Raw genomic sequence first — 19,988 nt, 5'->3', positions numbered from 1 at the left:
GAAAAAAAAGTAAAAAGTGGGAGCAGAAGCTATTGAAACTATGATGAAAGAATTGTACACTTCAGCCTCATGAAAATTCCTGGGTTAGCGAGGACATCTCCCACTTTATTTTATTTGTAGGTGACATGTACAGTGCTGCTGCATATTTTGGGCTCATTAAAGCATCATGTGGAGATGTCACTTTAAGAAGGGAGAGAGAGGGACTGAAGACAAAAGGGCTCCTGCCTCCAGGCTCTCTGACTCAAAGCCCTGTTACTCACATTAAATCCTAACTCTCCAACATTTATCTTGCAAAATGCCTCATATTTTTCTAAAGTGATTAGATTGACCAAAGAAATAGAGATCTATTTTATATGATGATACCTTGTGAAATTAAGGTTGACAGCTGATATACTTTCTCTTTAGAAGTACTTGAAGAAAAATGTAATAAATGAAGAAAGTTATAGGAAAATGTTAGCATAAGAATGAGTGGTTTCAAACAATCTGCTCATAAATTCAAGCTGGACTTTGGAAGCTTGCTCACAGATAGAGGAAATGAGGCTCTGGAATGACTTTCTAATAGTGATAGGGAAAAGCAGTCAAGACAGTTCTAAAACAAAAGATAACTTTTCTGCAGAGATCAATATTATAATTCTCTTCATTGCATGGGAAGATTCTCAAAGACCTCTGTCTCAGTCCTAATGAGAGTTCCCAAATGGGCAGGAACGTAGCTCTGCTTGGCACATTTATTAGCAGTTCTCAGAAGGGAGGGAAATAACCTTCTTCCAAGCATTTTAGAATTATTGAGGGTAAATGGTGTGTGGTGTGGCAAGGTGCCCACTGACCTACCCTCTCAGTCTCCACTCCTCAGCAGGTCAAGGGGACAAAGAAAGATTAAAAAAAAAAAAGCAAAAAAGCTTGGGGAGCGAAATAAAGATAGGAACAATACTTTACAGGAACACCACTTTTTCTCCACAAAATGAAATAGAATAGCAAAAATAAAGAAGTAGCATGCCTGTACATCTAAAGTGGACTAGCACTTGCTGCTCTGCTTCATCAGGTGGTGGTGCCCGTGGGGACACAGAGCTGGTCTGTAGGACACCTTTGCTCACCCTGCTCCAGGGCCACTCTCCTGCTGTACTCCTAACCCTGCAGCTCAGCTCCAGGGTGTCATTAGGTGTGGGTGCAGAGGAGTGGAATTCGTTTGCTAATTCTTCTGACATGGAGCCTTGCAGTGTGGAAAATTACTTTCTAGTTCAGCCTTCCTAACTTTCTCCATTGTTGGTATCACTAAATGCCTCTGAGAGTCCTGAGAAGCAACATTCCCATTTTACACAGGAAAGTGAGAATTCCTAGCTTGGTTGGATCTAATTTTCTTATTAGTGTTCCCCAGTTTTCATTTTTTCTTAGCAGTTGTGCCGTCCCTGTGGATAATAGTACTTTATCTGCATTGTTGTTAAGCTCTTCTTGTTTTTACTTCACCTAGAGAGGAGACAAGTGAAAGCATACACAAAATATTTATTAAAAATATAGGTCTTTGCCTTAACTCTGAAACACAAAATGTAAGATTACATTTATTTAGATTCTTTTCTCACAGCCGATTAACATTCTCTACTCTTCTTTTTTTCCCCAACTTTGTTTCTATCCAAAAAGCCAGCAATGTGTTTAACGAGTGAAAACATTCTCTTTTAAAGGTCAGACCATTCTTAGATTGACTTGACTGTTGATTGTACTTGCACTCATAGGTTTAATTCATGTTAACTCCATTTGTTTTTAATTAAACAATGTGTTTTAAGCAAAGATGGTCTATCACTGCTGTCAACAGATAAGTTTTGCTCTTTACTGTTGTCTTATATTTTAGTTTAACTGAGAGGGTGATTTACTCAGACTATAGATTTTTTTAAACAGGAATGCAAATTGTCTCACAATTTGTAGTGATTCAGTTTAGCTTAATAGCTTCAAAGGTGACATGTAAAAGAAACAACTAAGCTTGCCATATACCTAGTTGCATCAAGAGAGAACTATGACACTTACAAGGACAAGGAACTACCTTCAGCAGTCAGAAGCTGTGGGCTCCTTTTTCCTTTCTTCCCATCAGAAAGAGGCTGTGCTATCAGCTATTCAAAAAGGCCTGGACAGACCAGACATCTGGGCAGGGAGGAACCAGATGGGGCTTCACAAGAGCAAGTGTAGAGTCTTGTACCTGGAGAGGAACAACCACATACATCTGTACAGGTTGGGAGCTGACCTGCTGGAGAGGAGCTCTGTGGAGAAAGGCCTGGGTGTTGTGGTGGACAACAGGTTGGCTGTGAGCCAGGCGTGTGCCCTGGTGGCCAAGAATGTCAATGGTATCCTACAGTGCATTAAAAAGAGCATGGCCAGCAGGTTGAGGGTGGTGAGCCTCCACCTCTATTCTGCCCTGGTGAGGCCAAATTTAGAATGCTGTGTCCAGCTCTGGGCTGCTCTGTTCAAAAAAGACAGGGATCTCCTAGACGGAGTCCAGTGGAGGGCCACAAAGATGATAAAGGGCCTGGAGCATCTCCTGTGTGAGGAAAGGCGGAGTAACGCGTGTCTGTTCAGCCCTGAGAAGACTGAGAGGGGATCTGATAAATGATGATAAAGAGAGGTGGGAGGCAAAAGGATGAGGCCAGGCTCTTCTCAGTGGTGTATAGTGACAGGGCAAGGAATAATGGCCTAAAACTTGAACACAGGAAATTCCATACTAACATGCAGATGAACTTCATTACAGTCAGGGTGACAGAGCACTGGAACAGACTACCCAGAGAGGTGGTGGAGTCTCCTATGGAAATATTCAAGACACATCTGGATGCCTACCTATGTGACATATTGTAGGGAACCTGCTTTAGCAGGGAGATTGGACTCAATGATCTCTTGAGGTCCCTTCCAACCCCTGTGATTCTGGGATTCTGTGACCCTGTGGTAACAATATTCAAAAATATGAGTTGGTTTTTACTAATCAAATAAAAATACATGTGTTACAGCTCTGAAAAAATAGAAAACTAATTAAAACAAAAAACGCCTCCCCAACTTTTGCAGTAACCTCTGGAACTGCATTTTTCGTCTGCTTGCTTATTTTTTCTTGTTTGCTAATGTGCATCATAGAGGTGAGTATGGAGAAGGTTGGCTGAGATCAACAGCAGCATCTGCTTGAATAAGTAGCAGAGCAAATTTATGTTTGAACGATTTGGGGCCAGGACTTATTAATGATAAAGCATTAGTATCTCTCCTATTAAAGAGATCGGGGTGTGTCCTGTGATGTCTGTCAATCAGATATAATATCTGACAGACAGAATACATAAGCTGCAGCCAGTCACTTAGTAGTACAGGGAATACAACATTTATTTCCTATCTTACATAGGAATCACATGCTGATTTTGCAGTACCAATGTTATTACTCATCTCTAGTCTGTGTTAATCATACAGTATTATTTGTTTGAAGACAGTATAGTTTTACAGTATAGCTTTTTGTGAAAAAAACAAAACAAAACAAACCCAACCCAACAAGAAAACATAATCCTGCCTATAAAATTTGTAAGGCAAAGAACAGTAAGGGTCTTCAAGAGTATTAAAACCTTGCAGTCGATATTTGGTATTGCAAGGCATATGAATTTTTAAATCTTTATGAATTTTGGTTATTCATAAGTATGATACATGCATTACTAAGATGTGGATTTTTTTAAGGCCTTCTCTGTTTTCTGACTGTGTAACTGGAAGTAGTGGTGGCTGTGACTGGAATGCTAATGGCTGAACTAGGCATCTGTAGTCAGTGGCATTCATTAGTTGTTTTTGCTTGAGCTGTGTAATATCAGTATTTCACAAATACTTATGCAATCGATTGGGTTTGCTTTTAACTGTGTAGAACAGCCTTTCTTTTGTGTTTCTTTTTTACCATTTTGCTTGTTATTTCTAGTCAATTAAGCACCATTTGCCTATACAGTTAAATCCTTTCCTTTCAAGCAGGAGATTCTGCTCAAAAGACCTAACTTTTTTGTTATTTCATGGATTCATTCCTTCCTCTTTGCTGTACTTTCGGATAATCAGTTCTTAGCTTTTGCTACTGCTTTTAAATAGAAACTGTCTGTTTTGGAAAAGTAATGAAAAAGAAATCAACAACAGTAATCAACCTGAATTATAATAAAACCTTGGCTTTCAGCTAGCAATTGCTACAGAAATTGAGCTCAACTCATTATATGCTGCATGTACATGTAATTGAAATTTCCTTCTTTATTTTTTTTTCATAAACTTATTCCCAAAATACCCCAAATACCGGGTATCTCTTATCCTTAATTAAAGGAGAAGCTCATCTTGAAAATCAGGTAATTACCAGAATTTCTGCTGGGCTGCAGGAGATTGTAGAAGAACTAGATGGGATGGAGAGAGTGCCAACAAATACAATAAGTGCTTGCATCTTGCTGATCCTTAGGTTATATTTTCAGGCCTAATAAGAAGTAGATACAATGAACAATGTATTGCACTTGTTAGGAAAAAAAAACACACCAAAAACAAAATACAGTGGATATACTTTTAACTATGAGGCCAAAATTGTTTTCCCTTTTTGATTTGTCCAGTTGTTTAATGTTTTTTATTTTGAATATGCTTCTGCAAGAGAAATTAATAGCCAGATCCCGTCTGCTTACACAGGAGGTATGGTTGCCCTTAACTTCACAAAAAACAGCTAGGCAGTGCTGTTTTCTTTTTTTTTTTTTTTCCCCTTCTTCCTTTTTTAACTTTTCCCAGTTAGCATTCTGTTCAAAAAGAGGTCCCTTCTACTCCTTATGACCATGTTTCCCATGCTGGTACTGCTGCAGTCTGTCTGCTGCTTTGTGCATGCATTTGTACAGGATACCGAAAACTTGCTGGAAGCTACTTCCAGGATTTCTGTTGCACACCTACTTTTCTTCTCCTTGCACTTCTGCTTCTACTTGACCTTGCTCACATGTAAGCTTTGTGTTGTGGGTCCAACTGTTTTTGTTGTTGTTGTTGTTTTGTTTGTTTGTTTGTTTTTTGTAGCCAGCTACCTGTCCATCCCTATTAATCCTGTTTGTGGTGCCTGACATGGCAGCGTGTTTCTCTCATGTCTATTCACACCAAAGAGAAAGCAATAAAATTACCTCTTGAGCAGATCTAGCAGTTTACACACTTTGTGCAGTGTTTTCTTTCCAGACATTTTTTCTCCAGTGAACCCAGTTGTATTTTACTGCCATTCCAGTCTCCTTTGGGGATTTTTTTTCTGCCTCGTCTGGTTTCTTTCCTGCTACCTGCAGGATCTGTATTGAGGGCTTTCTGAAGAAAAGCTGATTTACCTTGGGCAAGCCTGCTTGCAGGAACACCTTTGCTCATGTGATCTGAAAGGAGACTTTTGCCCTCATCTGTTCTCCTTTTGAGCTTGTGCACTCACAATATGTGTCCCAAGAGGTGCCACAGTGACATTTTGATTACCTCCTGGAGGGTAGTTATGCTTAAATTTAATATAGCTTTGGATCCTATACTATAGGAAATACCTTTTTATAGCATGAGGGCAGTGGAAGATCTCTGTCAAGGTCTGTGCTGTTTAAACCAGTTACCATTTAACAGTTTAACTTCACATGCATGTAATTTTAAGTAGTTAAAACATCCTTATTTTGCAGCTCTCTCCCTGCCTGTCTTCTCTCAGAAGAGAAGCAGTGGTCTGTTATAGGCTTTGCTCTCTCCTTAGCATTTACCAGATAGTGTAAAAAGAGTAAATAAATAGAAGGAGTAAATGGATAACATTGTTAAAGGCACTGTCCCTAGAGTATCTGGAGATTTCCTATATAAAATAAGATTTGTAGCAGGCTATCCAAAATCTCCACCTCTCCTCATTCCTCTGGACACACTGTCCACTCCAAATCACATGGTAATTTTATTTGTAAGGATTTGAAATCTCTGTAACAGACAATTTGGCTATTATTATTATAGACTAAATCACAAGACTTTGTGAGTATGCAGGCAATGTAATTCTTTTTCACAGACTGTGCGCTGTGACCTTCTGTGCCAAAAACCTCTGAATTAGAAGCAAAAGCTGTGTGCAGAGCCATACCTAGACTGAAAGGTACAGAGCTGGGATTTTGAGGAGCAAGCTGGAGCTGACAGTCTCACTGCCTTCACTGAGGTCAGGATTTCAGTTTGTGAGTTTTAGAATATCTAATTCTGTTAGAGCAGCGTGTCCGTCTTGGGGAGAATAAAGATGAAACTTTGAGTCATGCAATTTCTGAAGGGTGGTAATCAGCAGAATTTGTATTTTAGAGGGGAAAGGGAGGTTCCTGCTGGTAAGAAAGGTTCAGTTTGACTCTAATCTTTTCCACCTGTTGAACAATTATTGATGACTTTCATTAACAGTGCTTTGTTATTGAGCTATGTAAAAGAGAACAGTCAGTCTCGTATTAAGCTACAAGTAAAAAGTCTGTCTTTATTTGCATGGTAATGAAGTATTACCTTAGGTGTTAGAAGTAGAATCAATAGGCTAATGAGATTTTATGCAAACATACTCAAGTAACAACCTGGGCTCACCTTAGATAAAAGGATTTGTTTGAAGTAGGAAAATAAGGTGGTTTTTTTTTTTTTTTTTTTTTTAAACAAAGATGTCCTTATATCAGTACAAATTGAAACATGAAGAACTTCTTTTCTATGTGATGTATTACAGAAAATAACTCCAATCTGTCTAGAGGTAGCAGAAAATAATGACCTAATGGGGATAATTTTTAAAGAAGGTTTATAGTCTTGTGTACTGCTTCCACCCTTTTTTCTTGGTGCTAATATTTAGCCTTAGAGATGAAGTGTCTAGAAGTCCACATCTGAATACAAACTATCCTCTCCATGCATAAAAATAAATAGATTTTGCCTACAGCTTATCAGGTAACAGTCATGCCAGTGAAGAGACAACATTGGAGTTAAGAACTGACCAAAATGGTGCAATGTTTTGATGGTGATAAACATGCCACAATGTCATGGTTTTGTAACTTTGCTATTGGTATTCCACATCGTAACATCATGGACAAAAGAGAAGAACTACGTATCCCAGAGGACCTCACCGTCAGAGAATGAAGATACATCACAGAAGATACGTCATCTGGTTGCGTGCAGTCTTTCTTACTTTTGCTTGCTGCCAGGGAGAGGAGTGGGTGTGCTTCTAAGCCGTGCGCCTTCATCAAGTAGGGCTTTCGGTTTCGGAAACTCTCTCTCTCTCTCTCTCTCTCTCTCTCGCTCTTTTGCTCTCTCTCTCATTTCATTTGATTTATTATCCTTACTTCCAATTAGATTGTATTAGATCGTGTCATATTGCATTCCAACATCATAGTTAGTAAAATAAGTTCTCTGTCTTAGATCGTTGCCACTGCTCCGTTTTGTTTTTCTTGGGAAGCCAGGGGGGCCTGCGAGCCTACTGCCCCCCTGTCACGGGCACAGATCTATCTAGATAACTCTGTGACAAATTTTTGGTGGAGAATGTGGGCAGTCTGAAGCTTTTAACATTAGTAGGAAGAATCTTAGAAGTGTGGGGACCCGCCATGCCATGGGATTTCACTCTTGAACATCTGTGGGATCCCGAGAAAGTGAGCCAGCATTTGAATCAGGGATGGTGGGGCTTAGATAGATTAAAGGAGGTACGGCTTATCTGGGGCTTGGCTTGTGCCTACTGTGCTCTGTATAATACTATTCTGGAGAGAGAGAGTTTCCGAGCTGAGGTGCAAGCCAAAGGGGGAAATCTTCAAGTCAAACCTGATCAGTCACAGCAGACACCAGTAACAGTGTCAGTAGCCCCTGTAGAAGGCAAGAAATGGAAGTAGGTGTCCTCGCGTCTAGAGCAAAAAAAAAGAAGAAGAAGAAGTGGAGGAGGAGGTAGAGGAAGATCCAGGCGAAGGGACTTCCTCAGAACCAAGAAAGGCAAAAGCAAAAACCAAGAGGCATGGAGAGCGATGAAGAGGAGATCTCTATTGCTGTTCGTTGACCTCCCTGCCTACTGCCCCTCTGTCATGGGCACAAATCTATCTAGATAACTCTGTGACACACAATATTTTGGAAAAGAGCATGAATTTACTTTCATGGCCTTTTTAATGCTATGATACTCATTATTAAATGTGTACAACTTTGAAGTGGAAAAATATTGTGGAATAAACAATATTGTTCTGTTGGACTTGATGCAAATTTTGGTTTGCTGCAGTGATTTATACAGGGAGGGATCATCCTCAGTAGCTTCTTGCAGAGAGAGAGAAAACTGCTATAACTATAGCATGAAGCTGCATCAGGGTGTGCATTAGAAAAAGGATCTGCACCAGAGGGTGGTGAGCATGGAGCAGGCTCCCAGGGCAGTGGTCATGGCCCTGACCTGCCAGTGATCACAGAGCAATGGGTCACTGCTCTCAGACATAGGCTTTGGGTTTTGGTGGTCCTGTGTGGGGATGGGAGTTGGACTCCACGCTTGTGGATCCCTTCCAGCTCAGGAAATTCTGTGATTTTATGATTCAGTGGTGGTCTGCTCAGCCCAGCTGTGCCATGGGGTAACGGGATGGAGTCAGGGAGAACCACCTGGTTTTAAGTCACATAAAAAGTACAGAAAGATGAGTTCAGTTTCGTGGAGTAGTTTGAAACATTTCACAAAAAAATGTGAATTTATCCAATGCACACACATACACACACACACAAAAAAAAAACGAGATGATGTAAACTACTGAGGTTTATTAGACAGACATGCTAGAAAACTACAGTTTCAGCAAAGCATGATCAAGAATCTGCAGTGAAAAGAAAAAAAAAACACAGTAAAGATAGAGCTAAATGATTCTTTTTCCACTTTCCCCGCTAGCTCAAGCACGAGAGAGAAAAACACATTTTTAATCCAGAAATCTACCCTCCCAACAACAATCATCAGCAAATAGAATGCTTTTATACATTCTCTCAAGTGCTCCAGTGCTTCTGGATGGCTTTGTTTTCATCAGCTGCACTGGCTGCTGCAATAGGTGTCTGCCTGTCAGACAAACTCAGGTGGGCTGCAATGAAAAGGAGATGTGGAACAGGAAGGCTTCGGACCACCTAGTGCATACGGATGCCTTTCTCCTTTCTGCTGGCTGAAGAGCTGATAAACTGGTATTAGAGCATACTGCAGGAGAAGCTCAAATATTTCCTTTCATGGGTGTTAAGGACAGAATGGATGTCCTCGGGAACATTTTGGGTGGCGGAGCAGTAATGTGTTATGTAGATTCTTAACTGAAAATCTGACTTTATTAGAAAGAGGAGAAACTGGGTGCTGTTCTCTCTCATCTCAACATATGTATTTAATGCTCTATTCCTACCTGATAGCAGTCATCCTGCTCTGACACGGACGGTACCCAAAGCAAACCTGCTCTCTCTTCTTTTCATGGATCTATTTTGATAACTGTGGAGAAAACAGAAATGTCCAAGGCATTAGGAGACTTCTGGGAGAGTATGCTTCCGAGCATGCTCATCTTTGTTCTGACTTTGCACGGCTTTACTTACAGATGGCAGCCCTTTCAGGCCAAACAACTTCCATGTTGTTCTCCAGGAGTGAAAATGTATCTAATTAATGTGCTTTGGTAATAATGAAATTGAATTGATTTTCACTAAAGTCTCTCTCTCTTTTTTTTTTTCTAAAAATGTTAACGAATTCTGCTCTGTATATGAATAAAACAAAAGTATCTTTCCAACTGCCTTCTGATGAATCCAGACCCCCTGCAAGCAGCAAAGCAGCATTTCATGGCACAGCACTTGTGAATTCGGCCCCCATAGCTAGACTTTGAATTTCATAGTGTCTACTCTGAATTTCCTTGGGATACTGCCAAGTGCTTTGAAAGACAACCGTCTTGCCTATGAGTGAAAAGGATGCTCATTGAGGTGAATGATGATTCATTTGGCTTCAAAACTGTAGATTGTTCTTGGAAATTGACTTCAACAACCAAAGCAGCTTTTGCCAAATAGTCTTTATTTTTTAGTGTGGGGAAGATGATAGAAAAGCTGAAGTTGAAAAATGATATTACTTTGCACTGTTAGGAATTTAAAGGAGTTTTGTCACTCACTTTTTTTCATTCCCAGCCACCAACCGCAGGCCAAGTGTGACTTATGTGCGCATGAGTGCAAAAACTGTAACCTAATAGCAAGTTCAAAAATCTGTCTGGCTCTGTCGTCTCTCCTGCCATCACTACAAACAACATTTTGGAGAGAAAGGGCAGAACATATAAGCTTTCTGTGCTGTCACTGCTGGATATTGACAGGGCAATGTTCCTGCCATGTACAGGCAGGAGGCCAGACTTCACATGCTTCCTAATGGTGGGCTGGTGATGCTCTGTTTCCTTGTTTCAGATAAAGATCAGATCAAAACTATGTAAAATTGGAGAGTAGAACTGATAGGATGTAAGAAATGTTGGCGTATTTTTTCCATCAGCACCTTACACAAGTTTGTTTACTGAAAACATTTTCAATTATATATTTATTGAATTTTTAATTGAAAAGACCAAGTGTAAAAAAATCTGACAAGCTAGATAAGACTTCCTGCTTTGGTTTTAGCAGCTCTGCTGAAGATCTTATGATAGAATCCATAACTATCTATGAGTTAATTTCTCTCACTGATATAATTTTTTTTTAAAGTCCTTCTACATACTCCTTCCATTTGTCCTACTGTGGAACCCAAGGGAACCAGAAAATTATAATCTAAAGGCAGCGATTACAATGAATCATAATTTTACTGTTTCCCATATGAAGAATTAGTTGCTTCAGTTTCTCATTTTTGTTACAACCTTTGTCTTGAGCATAAATTATATAAATTTTCCATTGTTTAATATTCCATGCAATATCTAGTGGAAGAAAGACAGTTTGACCTTTGTGCTATACTGCTTTCTGATTTGGATTTCTTTTCATTTATGTTTAACATGAGAATAATCAAAACATCTGCTGTTTTTAATAACATTAATAATTGAAACAGCAGTTTTTGTGCTCTGGAGTTGTGCAACTATCTGGTGCAGAAAGTGGCAGGGGTATAACCTGCATGGGATTTCATCTTCCCATGACTCGCTCCTATTTTTTGTACAACATCAAAAGTTTAATTAAACTCATTCTGTTTTGAGATGGGACAGATTAGATGTCTGGTGAACAATCTAATAACTACCTACTTTCTATTATTTCTGCTTTGAGAATTTAGTAAAGAAAATGAAATAGTTCTTGGGGGTCTTGAATGGGAAATTATAATTGGTCAGTTCAACTTTTCATAGATGTACTCTCTAGCAAACTCTCTAGCAAACATGAATTGAGTATTGAATGAAAAACAAATGATCAAATCTCAAGCCAAGTACAGGTTTTGCTACAAGTCTAACTGGCCTTAGTGTAGATTTCCAAGAATGTTAGAATGACAAATAGTTGCTCCTAAGATAAGTCTTTTTTTGTTTCTATGTTTTGTTTCTTTTCCTTTGAAAGAAAACCTGGTAGCTTTTTATTCTGGGTGAAATCCACCTCCAGGGTTTCTCGTTCATTGTTCCACATCCACTCTGTCTGCCTGAAGGCTTGTCCACATGAGAAAACATGTATTAGGTTACTATGAGAATCCATCCCATTCCACCCATGTTGTCTCTCTTTAAAAGGGAAATAAATTACATAGACAGCTAAATGATCAATAGCTGGAATCTGGGACATGCCCAAAAAGGATGCCTGTATGTGATCTAAATGAAGAGTTCTCACTATGCCATAAATTCATTTTACAACACACCACTTTTTCTGCAGGAAATCAGTCTGCATCAGAATGGCCAGTGTGTAAAGAGTTACATCAGTGTAATTCTGGCATAATGCCACCAGCAAATTCATGAAATATCCTAATAACGTCAGTACATTATTGAGAGAGACAAAAGTGCCTCAGCCTTGGGAGGCCAAAATACATGGCTCTTCCACGAGCATTATTGTGAGCTTCATGTACAACAAATGTCCTACTGAGTAAAGATAATTTTTTGTAAGGAATAAATGGTGTATCATTGTCATGCATTCTGTGGTGGTGATGGACTGAGGCTCCATAAAATGTAATGCTCAGTTGCTTTTGGCCATGTTACTTTTTCTTGTATTTTATCACTTTAGTGTATTATTTTCTTTGGAATACCAGAGTATCATAGAAATTATTTCTGCATGTTCTCTTTAGTACCAGTATTATTTTCTATGTATGTATGTTATGTTCTCTTTATAATCTCCTTTTTCAGAGTTTTTTGCATTCAATCTAGAGATGCAGAATTAAAACTGCAAATCCCATTCAACTGAGTGGATACTGGCTGACATGACTTCAACCAGCATTTCCCAACCTCATTCCCATGAGTGATGTGTGACATTAATGAAAAAAATCTCAATGACTGTTTTCTATCAGCTCACTAGGTCAGATAAGACAACTTTCAAATGGCAGAGGCAGAAACAAAGTTTGAGCTATAGGGAGCTAATCATCAAACATCTAAATGAAGTTATCCAGAGAAAGAGTAATTGGCTAAGTCAAACTGTCCTTATGCAGTCCCTCTGTTAAATCATATGTGAGGGCTAGGGGTAAACCCAGCAACCAGAGGTCTCAGCTGACAGCACACAAAGCCTCTCCCTCCATCAATGGCTTGGACAGCCTTGAGCCCAAAGGTGAAAAATCCATGCAGCTATAAGCTGCATCTGAGGCTGAGCTGCTCCTGCAACCCCAACACATGCCAGATCCTGTTCTCACCTGTCTTCAGCAAGGTGAGAGAGAGTAGAGGATGAAATATGAACTGCTGTAAAGGGCAGCTCCTGACTTTTTCACTGTGGATGAGGAACCAGTAAATAATCCCTGCTGCAGATTTATCAGTGCCATGTTATAGAAATCTAATCTGTCATTTATGGTTGGGTGTTGGAAATGCTGCATGCTGGGTAACACTGCCATCCAAACTAGCGTACCTCCTTCAGGGGTAAATGCCTATTTCTATTTCTGTTTCTATTTCTATTTTTAGTTATTTCTTTCATTGTTTTTCCTATTAAGGTAGTTATGTTAGACTCTGATGATAGAAAAGCCTTCCCAAGCTACCTGTGCAGGTCATTTTGGGAGACCTTTTAGAAAGTCTAATGTATTAATTCCAAAGTTCTTTTAATAGTGTGGAAATGCAATTAGTTTTATAGGAAATTGCACAGTAAGTCAATACAACAGGAATTGAAGAATAATGAAGAATGATTGTGGAGTAAGGGAACTAGTTCATAAAGCACTGTAAGCCTTATAATTTCTAAGACACCAGCTCAAATGTGATCTGTTTACTGAATGTAATCTATTTTTGACAAGAATTTTTTTTGTCATGCAAATATCTTGAAGAATGTAAGAATTTCTCTGGGTTTTGCTGAAGTGACTGAGATGCTTAGCACTGACAAAGTGCGTAAGTGTATTTTTCCAGGCTGCGCAACATGGGATGGACAATATTTCAGTTAACTGAGGACTTCTCTAACAGTGCCATAGTTGGCACATCTGCTTTGCTTTAACTGTATGCTCTAGGGTTTCCCTGAAGAGCCTTATTTTCTGTAATCACAGTGTGCAGGCTTTACCCATGTTGGCAAAGTGGTCGGTATTTAATTCAAAGTAGTTGTATGCAGATGTGGAGTTCCTACATTAAATAAATCTTTCCACTTTGCAAAGAAGGTGATCCTTTGTTTCAGGTTATTACTCAGTGTGAGAACACTGATTGTCTCTCTTATTTTAGGATTTAACTTTAGAGCAGTACCAAAGGAAAATCAATGTATAAGTTCATGTTCTATCTCAAAACCCATCAGAATTCTCATTTCTTACTATTTGAAGTTTGATAATACCATTTCAGAAAGATATTTAACATAAATGCCTCTAACAAAGAACAGAAATATGAAGTCTACTTACCAAGACCTACTAAGACTATGGTGCTAGATTTGTGCTTTTTGGCCAGTTCAAATGACCTGTTTTTTAGCATAATGTCCTGTTATCATATGTAGAATACAGAACTAAGCAGTGATATTGATTTCTTATTTGTGAAACTGGTTTGTGATGTCACTGGCCTTTTAAGATTTGATGAGCATGATAAACTGTTTCAACTGGAAAACAGCCTTTCTTTTTTTTAGGTCTTATGACATTAGGATCACAATTCTACTGCTGTGTCCCTGTAAAAGAAAAACATCTTGGCTTCAATTCAGAGAAACATCTAAGCATGTGCTTAACCAATCCACTGGAATCAGCTAAACATGCATAAAAGCTTTGCTGACTTGAGCCTTTGGGCACTGGAGCTCATCAATAACAAAACTAAGTGGATTAAATAGAGGCTCTGGTTCAAAAAACTGTAGTGGTAAAATCAAACATGCTCCAGTGCTTTCCTGAATGAGAAAGCTTCCCTACTGTGGTTTCACTGTGGTGAAATGCAAGAGCTGGAATGGGAAGAGGATCAGGGGTTCCAGAAAAGGGTTTGAAAAGCAAAAGTGTATGCAGTAGGTGGCTAGAGGGAGTACAGGGAGGCAGGTTTGAAGTGAAAATGGGAATACGGAAGGATTGAACAACAGATGAATCAAATAAAGTGGGAGGTAGCCCCAGGTGCTGGAATCATCCAGCACTGTCATTTTGCAAGAAAGACTCAAACTGATCGAAAAAAAGCAATCTATAGAGAAGGATGCAGAGCCAAATGAAACTTTGCTAGCCAAATGTGCAAAATTTTACAAGAACGTATTTATAACCTCCTTTTAAAAAATGAAATAGTGCATCTGGCTCTCCACTGTGGGTGGAAAGGCAGGGAAGATATATTTTTTGTGATACAAGAGGCTATTGGAGGGAGAATAAAATGCCAAAGCAGAGATGAGGTCAAGACTAGCAGACGCTTTTAAAGCAACATATGAAAGCAACACACATGGAGGCCCATCACTCCTGACAGGGAGCCTGGATTCCTGGTGGCGATGCTCTTATTAGTTCCTAATAGGACACAACCCACTGACATGAAGGAGAGCCCATCTAACATGTGCAGGGAAGACACAGGTCACTGAAAGGCATCAATTGCTGCAGCTTCTCTAATCATTGTGTGATATACTAAGGAAAAGAAATGAAAGACTTACAGGGAAAGGACAGAAAATGTTTGAAGCTTTGCTCTTTTGGTATGAGAGAGGCTTTAAGGGGTTGGAAAAGATAGTTAGAGAGGTTCCCATGGACCTCCATCTCTATTTTCATATATATATATATATGAAAAGCTACATAGATATTTAGGAATTTGGTTCGAAAACTTTTGATTTCATACAAAACCTTCTGCTTCAAATGTATGACCTGAATTTCAAGCTATGCTCCATTTATTGTACAGGGTGAATAAAGAAAGGTATTTGGAAGAGTAAGAAAGAGAAAAATCAATTAAAAATTAGCAAAGCATTTCTTGTGAAACTGGGAGAGTTACAAACAATGCAAAATTTCATTTTCAAATGAGGAAAGAAATATGGTACAACTTATGTTGCCTTTGTCTTAGATAAAATCTAAGTATTCCTTTTTTTCTTTGTTCCTATTTGTGAGCCAGTCTGAAACTGCTAATAAGAAAGGAAAAAAAAATATCAAAACAAATAAATTAAATCCTAAGTTTAACAACAACAAATCCTCTATTGTATTTTATTCATGTAAGTCATATCAGAAAATTGTACTCTCTGAGCATAAGACTACAAATGTTTCAGAGGGATAGACATGTGACAAATACAGTACTTCTACACTGGCAGCTCCCAGTTCTCACTGCATATTTTTTAACTGTTATATTTTCACTTATTTTTCTTTTTAAAAATATATTTAATTTACTTTCTTCCCTAGATAACTTCAGTTCAGCTACTGAAGATAGGAAGTATCTTTGGGTCCAAGTAAACTCATGAAGAAACCACATTTGGCCCTCAGTTGGTGTGAAGAGCAGGCAAACGCTATTCCCAGGCTTAGCATCCTGCCTATGCTGAAGATATGGATTGCCAAAATTTGGACTTAGAGGTTTCAAACTTCTGTCCAGAATGTGATCTCTCCTGCAAGCAAATATTGGAGCCCATTTCTAGCATCATAATTCAGCTGCAAATTGTACAGGCATAGATACGGCTTTTCTTCAGGCAGTGTGCTACGAAAGAATTAACCTGAATTAATGGACTTAAAAAGCCCCCAAGAGTAGAGTAATTTTCACCTATAGTACTACTATAAGGCACATTGATTGTTGTTGATTTCCTTTGATTTCATTTCACAGACATATAATAAATCCAATAAAAACGTTCACCTCTGAGCCTCACAAAATCTTGATCAGAGGAATAATGTGGTTTTCACACTCCTGCTCATGATCAGTGATTTCTCTTTTGCAGATTCTTTAACTTTGTAATAGATGAAACTGAATCTTACATTGGTTCAGTTGCCTTGAGTCTGGACATAGGAAGTGGATCTAAGCAAAAATTTATAGTCTTTCCAGGCTCAATTGCTTTAAATGGTCTTATCTAGATTGGGGAAAAAAAAAAAAAAAAGAAAAAAAAAGTACTTACTCTTTATTGAAGCTACAAGTCCTAGAGTTTTTTGAAAGATAAAACCTATTATTTCTTCTTCTTACTTCCAGCCTCTGCCTCATATCTGACTTCAGCATATTGCAGAGCTGTTTCCTAAGGTATTTAGTCTTCTCAGACTGCTCTGCTGCAGTATATGCAGATACATTTCTGAACATAAACCCTGTGGTAATATTAGGATTAGCTCATTTTTCCTACCACATTTTTTTTTTCCTACCAAATTTATCTTAAAATCTATGTTTTTTTATATTAAAACTATGCACAGATCAGTGTTTCACTCCTAAAGCAATAATTCCTTTTCATCTACAAACATGAATGTGGTGCTCACTGTAATCCATTCAGAATACCATCCTGTTCTGCTTGGTAATATTCACTTTCATTTTACATAAAGGTAAACTCCTGATCCCATGGAAGTTGACAGGAAATTTGTAATTGAATGAAAAGTAGACTTCTACCAAAATTTGTAAATTTTCTAATAAAAAGATGGTATTACCATTTGTAAGTAAATCAAATCTGTAACACATGGTTTAATATATGCATGTCACCTACAAAGATAATACAAAGAGCACAAATACTTTCTAATTACCTTTGTCACCTTCATGAAGTCCCTGCCAGTGGTTCATGATGAGGTTAAGAAGACCCTGTTACGTTCTCAGCAGGGATGAGACGAGTTGATGATCCTGGAGGTGGTGTCATCCCAGCTTCATGACTGCAAAACACCGAAATCCTCCCTTCTGAAAGCTTGAAGATGTACTAGAGGTACCATCAAACTGCTAATTCTTCTTGTCTACTGGAGGAAGAAGCAGTAGTCTCCCTGTACACAAATGCCAAAGCATTTTTGCTTTTAGAGGAGACAAGAATCAAAATTGTTCAGAGGAAGAAATCCAAATTCTTTTGTACTTGCATGGAATAAATACATATCTTTTACCTTCCCCTTCAGGACTGTGAATCTGAACAATCTGAATCAACTCTTCAGGCCTTGACTCTTCCAAAAAAAAAAAAAAAAAGTGTATAAGTTTACTGGGAATGTTTAACTTGTCATTTTCTGTCCTTGGGCTATTTCATTTCTGAAGTGAAGACAACAATACATTAAATTTGGTGTTATCCTCTCTTCAAGTGTTTTCATAATATTTTTTGCTTGTTTCCTGGATGGAAAATTCAAATTATGCTACTCTTTGTGTCAGCTGACTAAGGCAGCATCTCTGGGGGCTCCAGAGATGGGCAGGTTAACTTCTACACAGCCAAAATGCTGTCACTGGCTTATGGAAATAGAAGAATAGATTTTGATGCAGTGCCACATTTTCGTTTGTGACATTTTGTGTCTCTTCTATTAAGATTCATTCTGAATTTGTAGGTTAGTACTTTTGGATCATTCCAGTTGGGTAAAAAAAATGGTGAAAGAACTGCACTGCAAATGCAGAGATATCATTAAACTGATCAAACTGATTTTTGGAGTTGTTGCATAAGGCGTTGTGAAAGGGAAATAGGCAGTGCTCTGTCAATACTGGACAACAAAGTCTTGAGATGCAACGATGGAAGGAAAGAGGAGAGTAGCTAACACTAATTGATAAGTAAAAGAATAATTTGATTTTCTTGTGTATGGTGTCCTTCTAGTTAGCATCTATATAATTACTACAAGTTATATCATTTGTTCATACTGTGTCTGAATAAAACTGATGCTCACCTTGGTTTCTGTACCTTTTTTTCCTAGTAACTAAGTTAAGCAGATCCCATTTGTTTTTAAAGTTATCCTCCTTTCTTTTATCCCTTTCTTTCTCTTTTCTTTCCTTTTCCTTTCTTTCCTTGTCTTTCCCTTTCTTTTTTCTTCCTTGTCTTTTTCTCTCTTTTCTTCTTTCTCCCTCTCTTCTTTTTTTTCTTTCTTTCTTAAGTCTTTTGGGATTTGCTCCTTATCTCTGTATACTGGATGTGATTATCTGATTTTTAAAGAAAAATGTATGTGAACTAATGAATGACTGAGATAAAGTTTAACAAGTAATCAAGCTCTCCTGCTATAATTCCCGTGAAGTTTTACTGAAATAGTTGGGCCAGGTTCTATTAACTATTCATTTCAGTAAACACAGACATGGGCCGAGGAAGAACAGATATGTCCCAGCATGAAAGTTGAGGAAATTTAGTCCTTAATGGAGAGCTCATTAAATTACCACGGACTGGAAAGCATACAAATTTTTATGCAAACAGTGGCAATATTCAAACAAATCAACTAACAGGCTAACAACTAGAAAAATTAACTTGTAAATAAAATATCCTGTGTCCCTGGGCTAACTCAGACAGGCACCTTTCTGCTTTAGTGAGAAGACGTGGCATTGCCAGAGTTGATGACCAATGCAGGTCTCACAGCTTGCAGTGTCTAGGAAGGTGCTAGCTCTCAATGCTTGTTCCAGCTGATGACAGAAATAAGAGATTTTAAAAGAGGTTTATGGAGATGAGTACAGCAGTTCAAGCTGACCTGATGGAGAGGTCTGCAGAGTTTTATTGTGATATCTGATTTTTCTCATATCCTCACGGTAAAGAGCACTATGCTATATTGCTATAATTGGACAAGCTGGCCAAACTCCTTCCAGCACTCAACTCATGTAGTAAAAACATTGCAGCACAAATCACTTAGTAGGCTTCGTAGAAATTTTTGTCCCCAGATGGTGATATATTGGAGCATCAAAAAGTGCAAAAACTTTGTTTTAAACTCAGGGGATCTCAGCTAGAGAGAGGAAAAATTAAAGAAGAATAAATAGGAAATCTTACCTTCCACCCATAAAATGAACTAATTTCCTGCTCCCAGAAGTCTCTAAAAATGATGATTAATACTTTTAAACCTGCTCTCTATTCAGTAGTTTGTGGATTTATACATCAATACTGGATTTTATTGAGCTTTATTTCCAACTCAATTTGCAGCCTTCTGAAAATAGAAAGTGGCAGAGGGACTGTTACAGGAAAGAGTGACTTGCAGTAGATTATGACCAACAGTGAATGGAAATCATGTGTTCTGCTAAAACTTCAGGGATGTGGACATGGGAACAGGCATATCTGAGACAACATTTACATTAGGGTATGAAAGTTAAAACCATGAAACCTCACAAATGTTTTGAAATCCAAGCTGAATTCCAGACACTTAGAGCTAATATCCCAACAGTGTAGCCTTTAAAAGTATTGAAGTTTTAAAGAGAGGTAATACTAACTTTGTGTGCTCTGGTATTTCCATACAATTTCCCTACTATGGATCTAGAATAAAGTATTTTCTCCTTTTTTCTTATAGATTTGACACTGGTATCTCCAGAGCTCTCTGAATCCTTATCTCCATAATCTCCTACGGAGCTTCAAGATATAAACTTCTTATTTAGACATCATATGCGTTAACTGAAGTAAAAGCATCCTCGTCTGAGAAGATATATGGGTAATTTTTGATCTTCACTTAGCTTGCAGTCATAGGTCTATGAAATGACTGAAATGCAGTAAGAATGGAGGCTGTTCCA

General features: G+C 38.3%; 1 long non-coding RNA gene across 1 annotated transcript in view; it reads left to right on the top strand.

The window, feature by feature from the left end:
• The window catches only part of LOC124418129, a 36,358-nt gene extending 18,169 nt beyond the window's left edge, over nucleotides 1–18,189 (top strand). Inside the window, exon 3 of the long non-coding RNA XR_006939956.1 lies at nucleotides 15,785–18,189. This is a non-coding gene — a long non-coding RNA (uncharacterized LOC124418129). The remainder of the gene's footprint in view (nucleotides 1–15,784) is intronic.
• The last annotated feature ends 1,799 nt before the right edge of the window (nucleotides 18,190–19,988 follow it).

This window comes from Gallus gallus, chromosome 8 (assembly GCF_016699485.2).
Source record: "Gallus gallus isolate bGalGal1 chromosome 8, bGalGal1.mat.broiler.GRCg7b, whole genome shotgun sequence".
NCBI lineage: Eukaryota > Metazoa > Chordata > Aves > Galliformes > Phasianidae > Gallus > Gallus gallus.
Note: the sequence above shows the minus strand (reverse complement) of the source record. Positions and strands in the feature narration are given on the sequence as shown.